The sequence below is a fragment of the Hyla sarda genome, chromosome 4 (assembly GCF_029499605.1).
Source record: "Hyla sarda isolate aHylSar1 chromosome 4, aHylSar1.hap1, whole genome shotgun sequence".
NCBI lineage: Eukaryota > Metazoa > Chordata > Amphibia > Anura > Hylidae > Hyla > Hyla sarda.
This window is the reverse complement of record NC_079192.1, coordinates 394,702,015-394,717,200: the sequence shown is the minus strand read 5'-3', so window position 1 is coordinate 394,717,200 and position 15,186 is coordinate 394,702,015. Positions and strand designations below refer to the sequence as shown.

Genomic DNA, 15,186 nt, shown 5'->3' with positions numbered 1-15,186 from the left:
TTCCCGTGAAACACCTAAAGGGTTAAAAAACTTTCTGAATGTCATTTTGAATACTTTGAAGGGTGCAGTTTTATATAATGGGGTCATTTAAATCCACTTCAAAACTGAACTGGTCCATGAAAAATTCCGATTTTGAAAATTTTGTGAAAAATTGGAAAATTGCTGCTGAACTTTGAAGCCCTCTGATGTCTTCCAAAAGTAAAAACATGTAAACTTTATGATGATAACATAAAGACATATTGTATATGGGAATCAATATATAATATATTTGGGATGTCCATTTTTCTTATAAGCAGAGAGTTTCAAAGTTAAATAAATTCAAAATTTGCAAATTTTTCATCATATTTTGGCATTTTTCACCAAGAACTGATGCAAGTATCGATGAAAATTTACCACTAACATAAATTAGAATATTCGGAATCAGAATGAAAAGTAAAAGTATACCAGAATTATTAATGCTTAAAGTGACAGTGGCCAGATGTGCAAAATTTTCTCGGGTCCTTAAGGTGAAAAGGGGCTGGGTTAATCCTCAATTTTTCCTTTTGTTGGATGACATTTTGGGGCTTTAGAACCAGTTAGTAGTTTTCTATAGACTTATAGTCTCAACGAACAATGGTTTAACATACAAATTTTCCCCCTGGAACAAATTGATATTGTAACTTGAGGAACCACTGTACTATCTTACAGCCTAATGCCTGACTTGTTGACAGCACCGACCAAACACAAGACCCATCACACAGTTGCTTATTTCCTGTGAGAACAAAAAATCAAATATGATGGAACCCAGCATGCTCCAGTCTGCTTTCTCCAAACAAATGCCATATGGGAATAGCAGTAATACAAGAAAAGCATAAATAAGTTACAGAGTAAAGGCCATAGATCTCAAAGACAATACTTATAAATAGCTTTAGTACTGGGATTTAGTGGGGTAGCTCTGGTCCCCATCACTGTACCTAAAAATATAAATAGGCAACACTCATACTAACATATTTAATGTAACTACAGTACATAAATAGTAGTGACCTACATAACCTTATAAAAAATGTATTGAAGCAAATAGGACTCTAGCAACACTATCACACTAATGCCTTTACTTTTGACAGAAATTTAGCTTGGTATACTCCAGACCCCTCTGAGAGTGTCTTATCTACTGTGGGAACAAATAATTGGGCATGTTGTACTTCATTGTTAAAGCAAACCTTTAATTTCAGATGATTTTTTAGAATCAGCTGTCCTGTATGATTACATGAGGATCAGCACTATTTGTGGCCATTTTATAACTTGGTGTGGTATTTTTTAGCTGAGTTCTGCTCTGCAGGCTTCACCTATAATTTGCAGTTCTCCTAGAGCTGATGGTTAGAGCTCCCTTCTCCTGCATAGACTTGCAGATACAGGTCAAAGCTGAGTTTATTTTCAGCGTGTATTACAGTTTAACAGGGGAGGGGGGGGCAAGAAGCTTGATAACAGGAGAAAGAAGCATTTTTTGCCTAATAAGATATATTACAAAGTTTTTTTTTTATATATATTCCCTTGTACTATTCATCTATGCAAAGTTTGTTCAAACAACAGTGCCTATTTAAGTTAAATTTGACCTTACATTTGTTTTTTGTTTTTTTTTACAAATGTGGGATCAAATTAACAGGGGAAAAAAGAATTTTTGTATTTCAAAGTTTCTTATTTTCACTTGTACTATTAATCTGTGCAAAGTTTGTTCAAACGACAGTGCCTTTGTAAGTTTAATTTGACCTTACATTTGTTTTGTTTTTTTATTTTTGTTTTTTTACAAATATAAGGACAAATTAACAGGAGAAAGAAGCATTTTTGTCTAATAGGATATATTACAAAGTTTCTTATATTCACTTGTACTATTGCTCTGTGCAAAATTTGTTCAAAGGATACTGCCTCTTTAATTTTTATTTGACCTTACGTTTTTTTTTCTTTTTTCTTTTTTTTAGGACAAGAAAATAAATAAATAAATCCAGTCTTCACTGAGTCATTTTGATCAAAGATTTTTCATTGTACACAATAGGACACCTCAGGCGATGACGTCAGATTTGTTTGATTCTCATGGACGTACATAATTTATGTTTAATTTATTGGAATATTCCACAGCAGTGAAATTTTTTTTCTTTTTTTTTTTAATGATTGATATATCAAATGTACCTCGCATATTCATTTATTGAAAATTGTAATTTATTAAATCTTTTTAGGTGCCATTTCTCTTCACAGCAATTTTTCACAGTTTCCGTTCATTCTCACAATTTGATCACCGTTCTCTCTCTCTCTCTCCAATTAAAAACTAAATATAGAAAAATGTAATGTTCTGGGGGTTTATGTTTTTCGCTAGTGGTAACATTAAAATTAGAGATGAGCGAACTTACAGTAAATTCGATTCGTCACGAACTTCTCGGCTCGGCAGTTGATGACTTATCCTGCAGAAATTAGTTCAGCTTTCAGGTGCTCCGGTGGGCTGGAAAAGGTGGATAACGTCCTAGGAAAGAGTCTCCTAGGACTGTATCCATCTTTTCCAACCCATGGGAGCACCTGAAAGCTGAACTAATTTATGCCGAGCCGAGAAGTTCGTGACGAATCGAATTTACTGTAAGTTCGCTCATCTCTAATTAAAATCTGACAGCTGGTTTGTGACAGATTAATCCTATACTGTTTGTATCTACACAGCGCTTGTCAAGGTGAGTGATGCCTTAAAGGAGTACTCCGCTGCTCAGCGTTTGGAACAAATTGTTCTGAACGCTGGAGCCGGCAGCTCGTGATGTCATAGCCCCACCCCCTCAATGCAAGTCTATGGGAGGGGGTGTGACAGCTGTCACGCCCCCTCCCATAGACTTGCATTGAGGGGACGGGGCATGTCATGGCATCATGAGGGGGTGGGGCTATGACATCACGAGCTCTCTATGCCGGCTCCAGTGTTCGGAACAGTTTGTTCCAAACGCTGAGCAGCGGAGTACTCCTTTAGTTGCTGCTACAGGAAAAATATGGTTCCCTATTTACCATATATAAGTAAATAAATTATAAACAGTATATATTTTGAGCCCAAAAAAGGGACTTTATAGAGGTTTAAATATATAAGCACTTACTATGTAGGTGCGATGTTCTGTTGTCTATGTTGGGAGTTCCAGTTCTGAAGATCCAGCAGAATGGAGCTCTGAGGTTTATAAAATATGGTATATTTGTTATATTGATGAGCGGCAGGGGCCATATTCGAATTTGCGATATTTTGCGAATATATGGATGAATATTCTTCCAATGTTCACGAAATTCGCATATTCGCTATGTTTGTTCCCTTCTTTTTACCATTCAAAAATTCGTAATAAAATTTGCATAATTTGTGCAAGTATATCTTTCATCTAAAAGAAGGGAGAGATCAGTGTCCTCAGGAAGTGCCGATATTCGCGAATATTTGCATATAGGAAATATTCGCGCTCCACATCGACTCACACAGTAAATAATAATGGAGCCTTCTTTGGACCCCACGGTAAAAATTTGCATTTTAACACTAATTTGTAATGCGCTAAAGTAATTTTAATGTATACAATAGTTATCGTTAGTAAACACTTACATATATCCGGTGGTTGTGGTTCTCTGCAAGATGGACTGCGGGGAAGTGCAATGTTCTGCAGACTCTTTTGAAGTGCAATGATAATAGAGAGATCGTAAATGTGTTGCTATATGTGTATTATGTTAGTTTTGCAACTTAGGTACAGGGAGTAATAATCTGCAGATTTAGTATCACTAATAAATATATGCGATACTTAAAAGGGGTACTCCGGTGAAAACCTTTTTTCTTTTAAATCAACTGGTGGCAGAAAGTTAAACATATTTGTAAATTACTTCTATTAAAAAATCTTAATCCTTCCAGTACTTATTAGCTGCTGAATGCTACAGAGGAAATTCCTTTATTTTTGGAACACTGATGACATCACGAGCACAGTGCTCTCTGCTGACATCTCTGTCCATTTTAGCAACCATGCATAGCAGATGTATGCTAAGGGCAGCATGGTGGCTCAGTGGTTATCATTGCTGCCTTGCAGTGCTGGGGACTTGGGTTCAAATCCCACTAAGGACAACAATAAATAAAGCAATATTATTATTATAATTACGTCAGCAGAGAGAACTGTGGTCGTGATGTCATCAGAGAGCATTCCAAAAAGAAAAGAATTTCCTCTGTAGTATTCAGCAGCTAATAAGTACAGGAAGGATTAAGATTTTTTAATAGAAGTAATTTACAAATATGTTTAACTTTCTGCCACCAGTTGATTTAAAAGAAAAAAGGTTTTCACCGGAGAACCCCTTTAAGTACCCTCTTATTTAACAATTTCAGTAGAGGTACTTCTTATTTAACAATACCGCTTCATATACAGGTCTGCAGAACATCGCACCTCACCGCAACTTCTCCTGTAGCGAACAGCCACGTATGGCTCCATTTAAGTGTTATAGAAACTTACAAGTTGTCTGCCTTATTATTATGTTAAAGGAGTATTCCATGAAAAAAAAAATAACATTTTTTTTTTCATATCAACTGGCTCCAGAAAGTTAAACAGATTTGTAAATTACTTCTATAAAAAAAAAAAAAAACTTAATCCTTCCAGTACTTATCAGCTGCTGAAGTTGAGTTGTTCTTTTCTGTCTGACCACAGTGCTCTCTGCTGACACCTCTGTCTGTCTCAGGAGCTGTCCAGTGCAGGAGAGGTTTGCTATGGGGATTTCTACTCTGGACAGTTACTGAGACAGACAGAGGTGTCAGCAGAGAGCACTGTGGTCAGACAGAAAAGAACAACTCAACTTCAGCAGCTGATAAGTACTGGAAGGATTAAGATTTTTTTTAAATAGAAGTAATTTACAAATCTGTTTAACTTTCTGGAGCCAGTTGATATGACATTTTTTTTTTCATGGAGTACCCCTTTAAGTATCGCATATATTTATTAGTGATACTAAATCTGCAGATTATTACTCCCTGTACCTAAGTTACAGAACTAACATAATACACATATAGCAACACATTTACGATCTCTCTATTATCATTGCACTTCAAAAGAGTCTGCAGAACATTGCACTTCCCCGCAGTCCATCTTGCAGAGAACCACAACCACTGGATTTATGTAAGTGTTTACTAACGATAACTATTGTACACATTAAAATTACTTTAGCGCATTACAAATATACCATATTTTATAAACCTCAGAACTCCATTCTGCTGGATCTTCAGAACTGGAACTCCCAACATAGACAACAGAACATCGCACCTACATAGTAAGTGCTTATATATTTAAACCTCTATAAAGTCCATTTTTTGCACTCAAAATACTGTTTATGGTTTGTGACAGATGTGGATGTGCTGCCCCTAGTGTTTACAATGCGGAACAGCTCAGTGTAGAACTCTATTATGTTTGACTACCAGTTTTCATTAAAGGGGTACTCCACTGAAAATTTTTTTTTTAAATCAACTGGTGCCAGGAAGTTAAACAGATTTGTAAATTACTTCTATTTAAAAATCTTAATCCTTCCAGTACTTATCAGCTGCTATATGTTCCAGAGGAAGTTCTTTTCTTTTTGAATTTCCTTTCTGTCTGACCATATTGCTCTCTGCTGACACCTCTGTCCATGTCAGGAACTGTCCAGAGTAGGAGCAAATCCCCATAGTAAACTTATCCTACTCTGGACAGTTCCTAAAATGGACAGAAGTGTCAGCAGAGAGCACAGAAAGGAAATTCAAAAAGATAAGAACTTCCTGTGGAGCATATAGCAGCTGATAAGTACTGGAAGGATTAAGATTTTTAAATAGAAGTAATTTACAATTATGTTTAACTTTCTGGCATCAGTTGATTTAAAAAAAAAAATATATATATATATATATATATATTTTCCAGTGAAGAATAGGTTAGATGAGCTTTTCCCAACCGTTATGCCTCCAGCTGTTGCAGAACTACAACTCCCAGGATGCCCGGACAGCTATGCTGTCCGGGCATCCTGGGAGTTGTAGTTCTGCAACAGTTGAAGACACCCTGGTTGGGAAACACTAGGTTAGATGTCCCTTTTTTAGTTTGACACCAACTTGTGGCCTTTTCGGAGAATTTCCCCTTCTTCATTATCCATCTGTGAAATGGGAAACCACATAGGGACCTCATCTGGAACAATAAATGGCTAGGATAAAATTTTTGCCCTTAGTAGACCATCATCCTATGCACTGCAGCACTGTGTTGAGTCACACAGCACTAACTCCAACTGTAGGCCAATGAAGAGATTAGTATATGCAGAGAGGTCCTTGTCCAGCATTCATCTCCTCTGATTGATGGTCAGTGGGTACTGGTGGCATCTGTTGTGAGCAGGGATGGGTCCAAAGTCTAGTCTCGGGAGGGACATTGTCAGACAATTTGGACAAAAAAGAAGGTGTGGCTTACAGAACTGACAATATTTTATTGACCAGGTAAGTCTATACTGCACAGCCTTCGAGATATTCTGTACACACAGCGGGATACCAGACCAGACATTCCTAACAAAGGAATGAATCCCCTCTGCCACCCACGGACCCCACAGGATAAGATCATAAAATTAAAGGGGTTATCGAGGATAAGAGATAACATGGTTGTTTCTTACAGAAATAGCGACACACCTGCCCTCAGTTTGTGTGCAGTATTGCAGCTCAGTTCTATTGAAGAGAAGTCCAAGTTGCAATTCCACGCACAGCCTGAGGGCTGGTGTTGTGCTGTTTTTGGAAGAAAGCAGCTAGTTTTTTTTATTCTGATCTTAGATAACCCCTTTAACACCCTGTTACGAGTGGCGCCGCGGCCAGACATGCTGGCCATGGGCGCTCTCCTGCTCCGCCGCCCCGTGCTGTCTCCGGCACTGGTGGCACTGCTTTAACCTTGGCAGGCTCGTCCCGCTGTGCTCCTGGCTCTGTCGCTCTTTCTCACTGCTGGCGCGCGCACGTGCCGGCTCTCTGAGATTTAAAGGGCCAGCGCACCAGTAATTGGGCACTGACCCTATAAGTAGTTCTCACTTCCCCTTGACCCCTACTGGATCTTTGTGCCTCTAAGCCTTAGAGAAAGTGTTCCAAGTTGTGTCTGTGTTACCGTGTACCAGTACCTTTTGCTACATTTATTGACCTATCTGCCTGTCCCCGACTCTGAGTTGCCTTACGTATCTGTACCTTGCCTCATCTTGGCCGCCACTGTGGGCAAGTTGCTCCAGGGGTAGCGACCTGGGAGTTCGCCTGCCGCAGCAAGTCCATCCCGCTTTTGCGGCTTGCTCTGGTGAAAACCAGACAGGATTATGTTCTGGATGGTATGGGGACCCCTAGTGGTCTTTTTTTTTTATAAGCCATAATTTCTATTAAAAGGAGATACATTTTTTATAAAGTATATTAGAAAGGTTAATGTTTCGTCAAGATGGACAACATATAAAAATGTTTTGAATCTGACTGCCAATTTAAATGGGCACTGTCATGAAAACAAAAAATTGATATGTTGTAGTACTTCAGTACTACAACATATCTCTAATATAGTTTAATTAAAAAAAGTGATTTTAAAACAGTTTAAAATCACTTTTAAATTCGGCCACTAGGGGTCGCCCTCCTAGTGGCCGAATGCATTCAGCAGTGACGTCACCACTGAATTTCGACTCGTTGAAGCCTGGCAACGAGTCGAAATTCAGGCACTGCAGTGCTCGCTCCCGCCTGTCAATCAGACAGGCGGGAGCGAGCGCTTTGAAGGAAGAAGACGCGTGCAGGCTCGGGGACAAGGTAAAGTATTATGTTCACTGTATTATGTATACTGTTCACCTATACAGTATGCCTCCAGTTCCCCCACTACAACTCCCAGCATGCCCTGGGAGTTTTAGTGGGGAAGCCTGGAGGGACACTGTATAGGTGAACTGAGGGGTAGTGGGTTGAGCGGAGGGGGATTTGCGGGCTTTGCGGCGTGGAGGGAGTACTCTGGGTGAACTAAGGGGGAGGGGGAGTGAGTTGAGTGGCGCGACGGGGGCGGGGGGGGTTTGCGGGCTGCACGGCGGGTGATGTGCTCCGGTGTTCACCTATACAGGGTGCCTCCAGTTGTTTCCCCACCACAACTCCCAGCATGCCCTGACAGCCAATAGATGTCAGGGCAAGCTGGGAGTTGCAGTGGGGAAAAAGCTGGAGGCACCCTGTATAGGTGAACTACGGGCGGAAGTGCCGGCCCCAGCAGGCATCAGTGACGTGGTGCCTGCTGGGGAAGTCTGCCTGGTAGTGAGCACAATACCAGGCAGACAAAAAAGCATTTTTAATATGTAAAAAAAAAAAATTAAAGGCAGGGAGGGGGTTAGGGATAGATGGGTAATAGGCAGGGACAGAAAAGAAAAAAAAAGAGATGGTGGGAGCTACCCTTTAAGGAAATATGGTCAGCCTACCTTAAAGGGGTACTCTGGTGGAAAACATTTGTTTTTTTAAATCAACTGGTGCCAGAAAGTTAAACAGATTTGTAAATGACTTCTATTAAAAAATCTTTATCCTTCCAGTACTTATTAGCAGCTGTATGCTACAAAGGAAATGTTTTCCTTTTTAATTTCTTTTTTGTCTTGTCCACAGTGCTCTCTGCTGACACCTGATGCCCGTATCAGGAACTGTCCAGAGCAGTAGAAAATCTCCTATGCTGCTATGGACAGTTCCAGACACGGACAGAGGTGTCAGCGGAGAGCACTGTGGACAAGACAAAATAAAAAATCCAAAAAGAAAAGAATTTCCTCTGTAGCATACAGCTCCTAATAAGTACTGGAAGGATAAAGATTTTTAAATAGAAATCATTTACACATCTGTTTCTGGCACCAGTTCATTTAAAAAAAAAAAAAAAATTTAAATACGTTTTCCACCGGAGTACCCCTTTAATCATGTGCAAGGGATGCAGCTGGTGGGTAAAAAAAAATAAAAAAAATACCCCCGGTAAAAAATTGTGAAATTGTAACAAATAATACAAGAATTATACCAGAATTGAACCAGAGGGGAACAAAAGGGAACTGAACATTATAACTACAAAAGTAAGTCACTCTTTTTCAGAAAAAAACAAAAAAGCAAACATGCACTCACTTATTACTTACATCATTGCGATACATTTTCTCTTCTATCCCCCACCTATTTCTCCGGTGGACCTTATATACATCTGTCCATGCCTCCTTCCCTCACCTATGTATTGTTTGCATGCACTGCTCACCATCATAAACTACCCAGAGTCACCTCATTCCATGGTACAGCACAGAAGTCGCTCCCTCTTCTTTCTTCTGCTTTTAGCTGCTGGGGACATTGCTCCTAACCCTGGCCCACCTTTCACTAATACTTGCTCTACACTACCTGCCTCTTGCGGAACCACTACAAACTTTAACTGCGCTCTTCTAAACTCTCGATCTGTGTGCAATAAGCTCACCCAGATTCATGACTTCTTTCTCACTAATTCTCTTAATCTGCTGGCTCTCACAGAAACATGGATACAACCTTCTGACACTGCTTCTCTCGCTGCTTTATCTTATGGTGACCTTCACTTTTCCCATCCCCCCAGATCTGACACCAGGCATGGTGGAGGAGTTGGGGTGCTTCTAGTCCCACAATGCACTTTTCAAGTCATCCCCCCATTACCCTCACTCACATTTCCCTCTTTTGAGGTCCACACCCTCAGGCTCTTCCGCCCATTGTCTCTCAGAGTGGCGGTCATCTATCGTCCTCCTGGTTCTCCCCAAATGTTCCTGAATCATTTTGCCACCTGGCTCCCTCACTTTCTTTCCTCAGAAACACCTACACTCATCATGAGTGATTTTAATATCCCCATTGATACCCCAATCTCCTCTTCTGCCTCTCGGCTTCTGTCTCTAACCTCCTCCTATGCCCTTTCACAGCTTACTGACTCTCCCACACACAAGGATGGGAATACACTGGACTTGATCTTCTCTAGACTTTGCTCTGTCTCTAAATTCACTAATTCTCCTTTTGAGCTCTCTGACCACAACCTTCTCTCTTTCTCCATCAGTAACTCCTATCCTCTTCCGGACACTCCAACCTTGTACACTTACAGAAACCTGCGTGCCATAAACACTAGTCAATTTATAGACATTCTACAATCTTCACTATCACCAATCTCTTCTCTCTCCTGCCCTAATCTAGCAGCCAAACATTACCATGACACCCTCAAGTCTACCCTGGATCAAATGGCACCCCCTAAAACACGAGCCTCCCGACACAGATGGCAGCAACCCTGGCACACGCTAACAACCCGCTTTCTCAGGCGATGCTCTAGGTGTGCTGAACGTTTGTGGAGGAAAACTAAGACTTCTTCAGACTATCTGCACTATAAATTCATGCTTAAATCCTATTACTTCGCTCTTCATCTCGCCAAACAAACATATTTTACCTCCCTCATCTCCTCTCTGTCTAACAACCCAAAACACCTTTTTGACATGTTCAACTCTCTCCTACAGCCTAAAGTACAGACCCCAATCACTGATCTCTGTGCTGAAGACCTGGCCAAATACAATGGCATTCGTGATGAAATCCTCTCCCAGTCCCCTAAAAGTTCTGATCCAATTCCCAGCCACGTCTCCTCTTCATCACTCTCCGTATTTGAGCCTGTAACGGAGGATGAGGTTCCCAGGCTCCTCTCCTCCCCCCGCCCCACTACCTGCTCTAGTGACCCCATGCCTTCACACCTCATCCAGTCTCTATCTCCTGCTATCAGCTGTCACCTAACTAAAATCTTTAACCTCACCCTCTCTTCTGGGGTCTTTCCCTCCTCCTTCAAACACTCTATCATAACCCCACTATTGAAAAAACCTTCTCTGGACCCGTCCTGTGCAGCCAACTATCGACCAGTCTCAAATCTCCCCTTTATCTCCAAACTCCTGGAACGCTTGGTCTACTCCCGCCTTATCCGCTATCTCTCCGAGAACTCTCTCCTTGACCCCTTACAGTCTGGTTTCCGCTCCCTTCACTCCACAGAAACGGCTCTAACCAAAGTCACTGACGATCTTCTGACGGCCAAATCAAATGGCAATTTCTCTTTACTGATTCTCTTGGACCTATCTGCGGCTTTTGACACTATGAATCACCAACTCCTCCTCAGTAGTCTCCGCTCCATCGGTCTCAAGGACTCTGCTCTCGCCTGGTTTTCCTCCTATCTCTCTGGCCGCTCCTTTAGCGTCTCGTTTTCTGGCTCTACTTCTTCTCCTCTTCCCCTTGCTGTCGTGGTTCCCCAGGGATCAGTCCTGGGTCCTCTACTCTTTTCACTCTACACATCCCCCATTGGAAAAACAATCAGTAGATTTGGTTTCCAGTACCACCTCTACGCTGATGACACCCAACTCTATACCTCTTCCTCCAACATCACTAGTGTTGAGCGGCATAGGCCATATTCGAATTCGCGAATATTCGCGAATATATGGACGAATATTCGTCATATTCGCGAATATTCGCATATTCGTAATATTCTCGTTTTATTTTCGCATATGCGTATATTCGCGTGTGCGAAAATTAACATATGCGAAAATTTACATATACAAAAATTAACGTAAGTGACAATTCGCATATGCGAAAATTAGCATATGCTAATTTTCGCACGCCAGTCTCACACAGTAGTATTACAGCCTTCTTTACACCACACAAGCTGGAAGCAGAGAGGGATGATCACTGTGATGTGTACTGTGAAGAAAAAAAAAAAAAACGAATATTCGTAATTACGAATATATAGCGCTATATTCGCGAAATTCGCGAATTCGCGAATATGCGATATTCGCGAATATATGGATGAATTTTCGTCATATATTTGCTAAATTCACATATTAGTAATATGCGCGTTTTATTTTCGTATTTGCGAACATTCGCGTGTGCGAAAATTCGCGTATACGAAAATTTGCGTATACGAAAATATGCACATACGGAAAATTAGCGTATACGAAAATTATCATATACGAAAATTAGCAAATACGAAAATAAGCATATGCAAAAATTAGCATGAGCTAAAATTTGCATATGAGAAAATTGGCATATGCGAAAATTAACATATGCAAAAATTAGCATAAGCGATAAATCGCAAATGCGAAAATTAAGATAATCGAAAATCCGCAAATGCGAAAATTCACAAATGCAAAAATTCGCCTATACGAAAATTAGAGTAAGCAAAAATTCGCAAATTTGAAATTTTTTTATGCGAAACTAGCATATACGAAAATTGGGAAAAAAAATTCGCAAATACAAAAATGCGTCTATACGAAAATTGGGGTGTACAAAAATTCGCAAACACAAAATAAAAATTATTCTATACGAAAATTATTTTTATGCGAAAATTGGAAGGAGCAAAAAATTCGCATAAACGAATTTTAAATTTTCGCATAGACGAATTTTCTTTTTACACTAATTTTCGTATGTGCGTTTTTCTTTGCATTGCGAATGTTCTTCATGTTAATTTTCGTATTCGCGAATAATCGCTTGTTAATTTTTCGCATATGTAAATTTTCGCATAAACAAATATTCGCATGTACAAATTTTCGTATGCGTAAATTTTCGCATGTGTTGATTTTCGTATTTATAAATTTTCGCATAAGATAATTTTCGCATACGGTAATTTTTCGAATGTGCGTATTTTAGCATACGTGCATTTTCGCATACGCGAATGTTCGCAAATGCGAAAATAAAACGCAAATATTAGTAATATGCAAATTTAGCAAATATATGACGAATATTCATCCATATATTAGCGAAATATCGCAAATTCGAATATGGCCTATGCCGCTCAACACTACTTGTCACTTGCATCTCAAAAACATTTCCAGAATCCGCCCGTTTCTCACTACTGAAACTGCTAAAACTCTCATTATTGCTTTGATTCACTCCCGCCTCGACTACTGTAACTCTTTACTAATAGGCCTTCCTTTCTCCAAACTCTCTCCTCTCCAGTCCATCCTTAATGCCGCAGCCAGACTCATCTTCCTCTCCAGCCGCTACACCGACGCCTCCTCCCTGTGCCAGTCACTACACTGGTTACCAATTCAGTCCAGAATACAGTACAAAATCCTCAGTCTCACACCCAAAGCTCTCCACAATGCTGCACCTCCCTACATCTCCTCTCTCATCTCTGTCTACCATCCTACACGCTCTCTCCGATCTGCTAATGATCTCACACTAACATCTTCTATAATCCGAACTTCTCACTCCCGTCTCCAAGACTTCACTCGTGCTGCACCGGTTCTCTGGAATGCTATCCCTCAATTCCTCAGACTCAACAACAACATCCATAGTTTCAAACGTGGCCTGAAAACACATCGCTTCAGACAGGCCTACAACAGTCTCTAATTGGTCTCAACATATCCCCAACATATCCCCAACATATCCTCAACATATCCCCAACATATCCCCAACATATCCCCAACATATCCTCAACATATCCTCAACATATCCCCAACATATCCCCAACATATCCCCAACATATCCCCAACATATCCTCAACATATCCCCAACATATCCCCAACATATCCCCAACATATCCCCAACATATCCCCAACATATCCCCAACATATCCTCAACATATCCCCAACATATCCCCAACATATCCCCAACATATCCTCAACATATCCCCAACATATCCCTAACATATCCTCAACATATCCCCAACATATCCCCAACATATCCCCAACATATCCCCAACATATCACCAACATATCCCCAACATATCCCCAACATATCCTCAACATATCCCCAACATATCACCAACATATCCTCAACATATCCCCAACATATCCCCGACATATCCCCGACATATCCCCGACATATCCCCGACATATCCCCAACATATCCCCAACATATCTCCGACATATCCCCGACATATCCCCGACATATCCTCAACATATCCTCAACATATCCCCAACATATCCCCAACATATCCCCAACATATCCCCAACATATCCCCAACATATCCTTAACATATCCCCAACATATCCCCAACATATCCTCAACATATCCCCAACATGTCCCCAGCATATCCCCAACATGTCCCCAACATATCCCCAACATATCCCCAACATATCCCCAACATATCCCCAACATATCCTCAACATATCCTCAACATATCCCCAACATATCCCCAACATATCCCCAACATATCCCCACACCTCTTGTTTGAATAGTTATTGTGTAATATTATGTCTGATACTTGTCTTTGTTTGTACCCCATAATTGTAAGCGCTGCGGAATCTGTAGGCGCGACATAAATAAATAAAATAAAACAAATATACATTCAGTACTATAACAGCCCTTGGCCATAATCCAAATTAACTCTAATACCTCTAAGATGTCCAAACTATTCCATAGATTCTTATCTTCCTTTATAAATGGTCACAATGATTACTACAAAATACATATAAAGCATATGAAATAAAATACCATCAAATACAGGTACGAAAGGTTTTACAGGGATACTCTAGAATTGCAGATCCAATAGGCTCAAGGTTCTCCAACTCTTCTATCCAGAATACATCTCTCTTTGCCTTCTAGTCAAATTTGAATATTTCCATTCATTTAGAAGAAGGGTAGATTGGGTAGACACGGAAAAAAAAAAAAAAACAAGGGCCGTACTTTCGTCAAATGTTTTTAACTCGAACAGTTATACAGGAGTTTCCTGCATTTATTTATTTTTTATTTTTTTGTTTTAATTCCTTTTTCGACTACCGCTCTGTATGCTGTATGTAATCTTTTGGTGCCATCTAGTGGATCCATCTGTACATACACTTGCCATTAAAGAGATTATCCAGGAAAATACCTTTTTTATATTTCACTAAAATATGTCAACTGACTCCAGAAAGTTAAACAGATTTGTAAATTACTTCTATTCAAAAATCGTAATCCTTTCAGTACTTATGAGCTGCTGAAGTTGAGTTGCTCTTTTCTGTCTAAGTGCCCTCTGATGACACGTGTCTCGGGAACCGTCCAGAGTAGAAGCAAATCCCCATAGCAAACCTCTTCTACACTGTGCAGTTCCCGAGACAAGCAGAGAGCACTGTTGTCAGACAGAAAAGAACAACTCAACTTCAGCAGCTGATAATTATTGAAAGGATTAAGATTTTTTAATAGAATTTACAAATCTGTTTAACTTTCTGGAGCCAATTGATATTAAAAAAAAAAAAAAGTTTTTTTTCCTGGAATACCCCTTTAAGGCTCTAATAAGC

General features: G+C 40.1%; 1 protein-coding gene across 2 annotated transcripts in view; it reads left to right on the top strand.

The window, feature by feature from the left end:
* The window catches only part of LOC130267421 (potassium voltage-gated channel subfamily A member 2-like), a 120,004-nt gene extending 117,698 nt beyond the window's left edge, over positions 1–2,306 (top strand). The window contains exon 4 of one of the 2 annotated variants that reach the window (XR_008843182.1): positions 1,956–2,304. The gene's annotated coding sequence lies outside the window, so the exon portion shown is untranslated. Of the gene's footprint in view, positions 1–1,955 lie in introns of both variants that reach the window. The other variant, XM_056517222.1, reaches the window with a different exon arrangement.
* Positions 2,307–15,186: the final 12,880 nt, after the last annotated feature.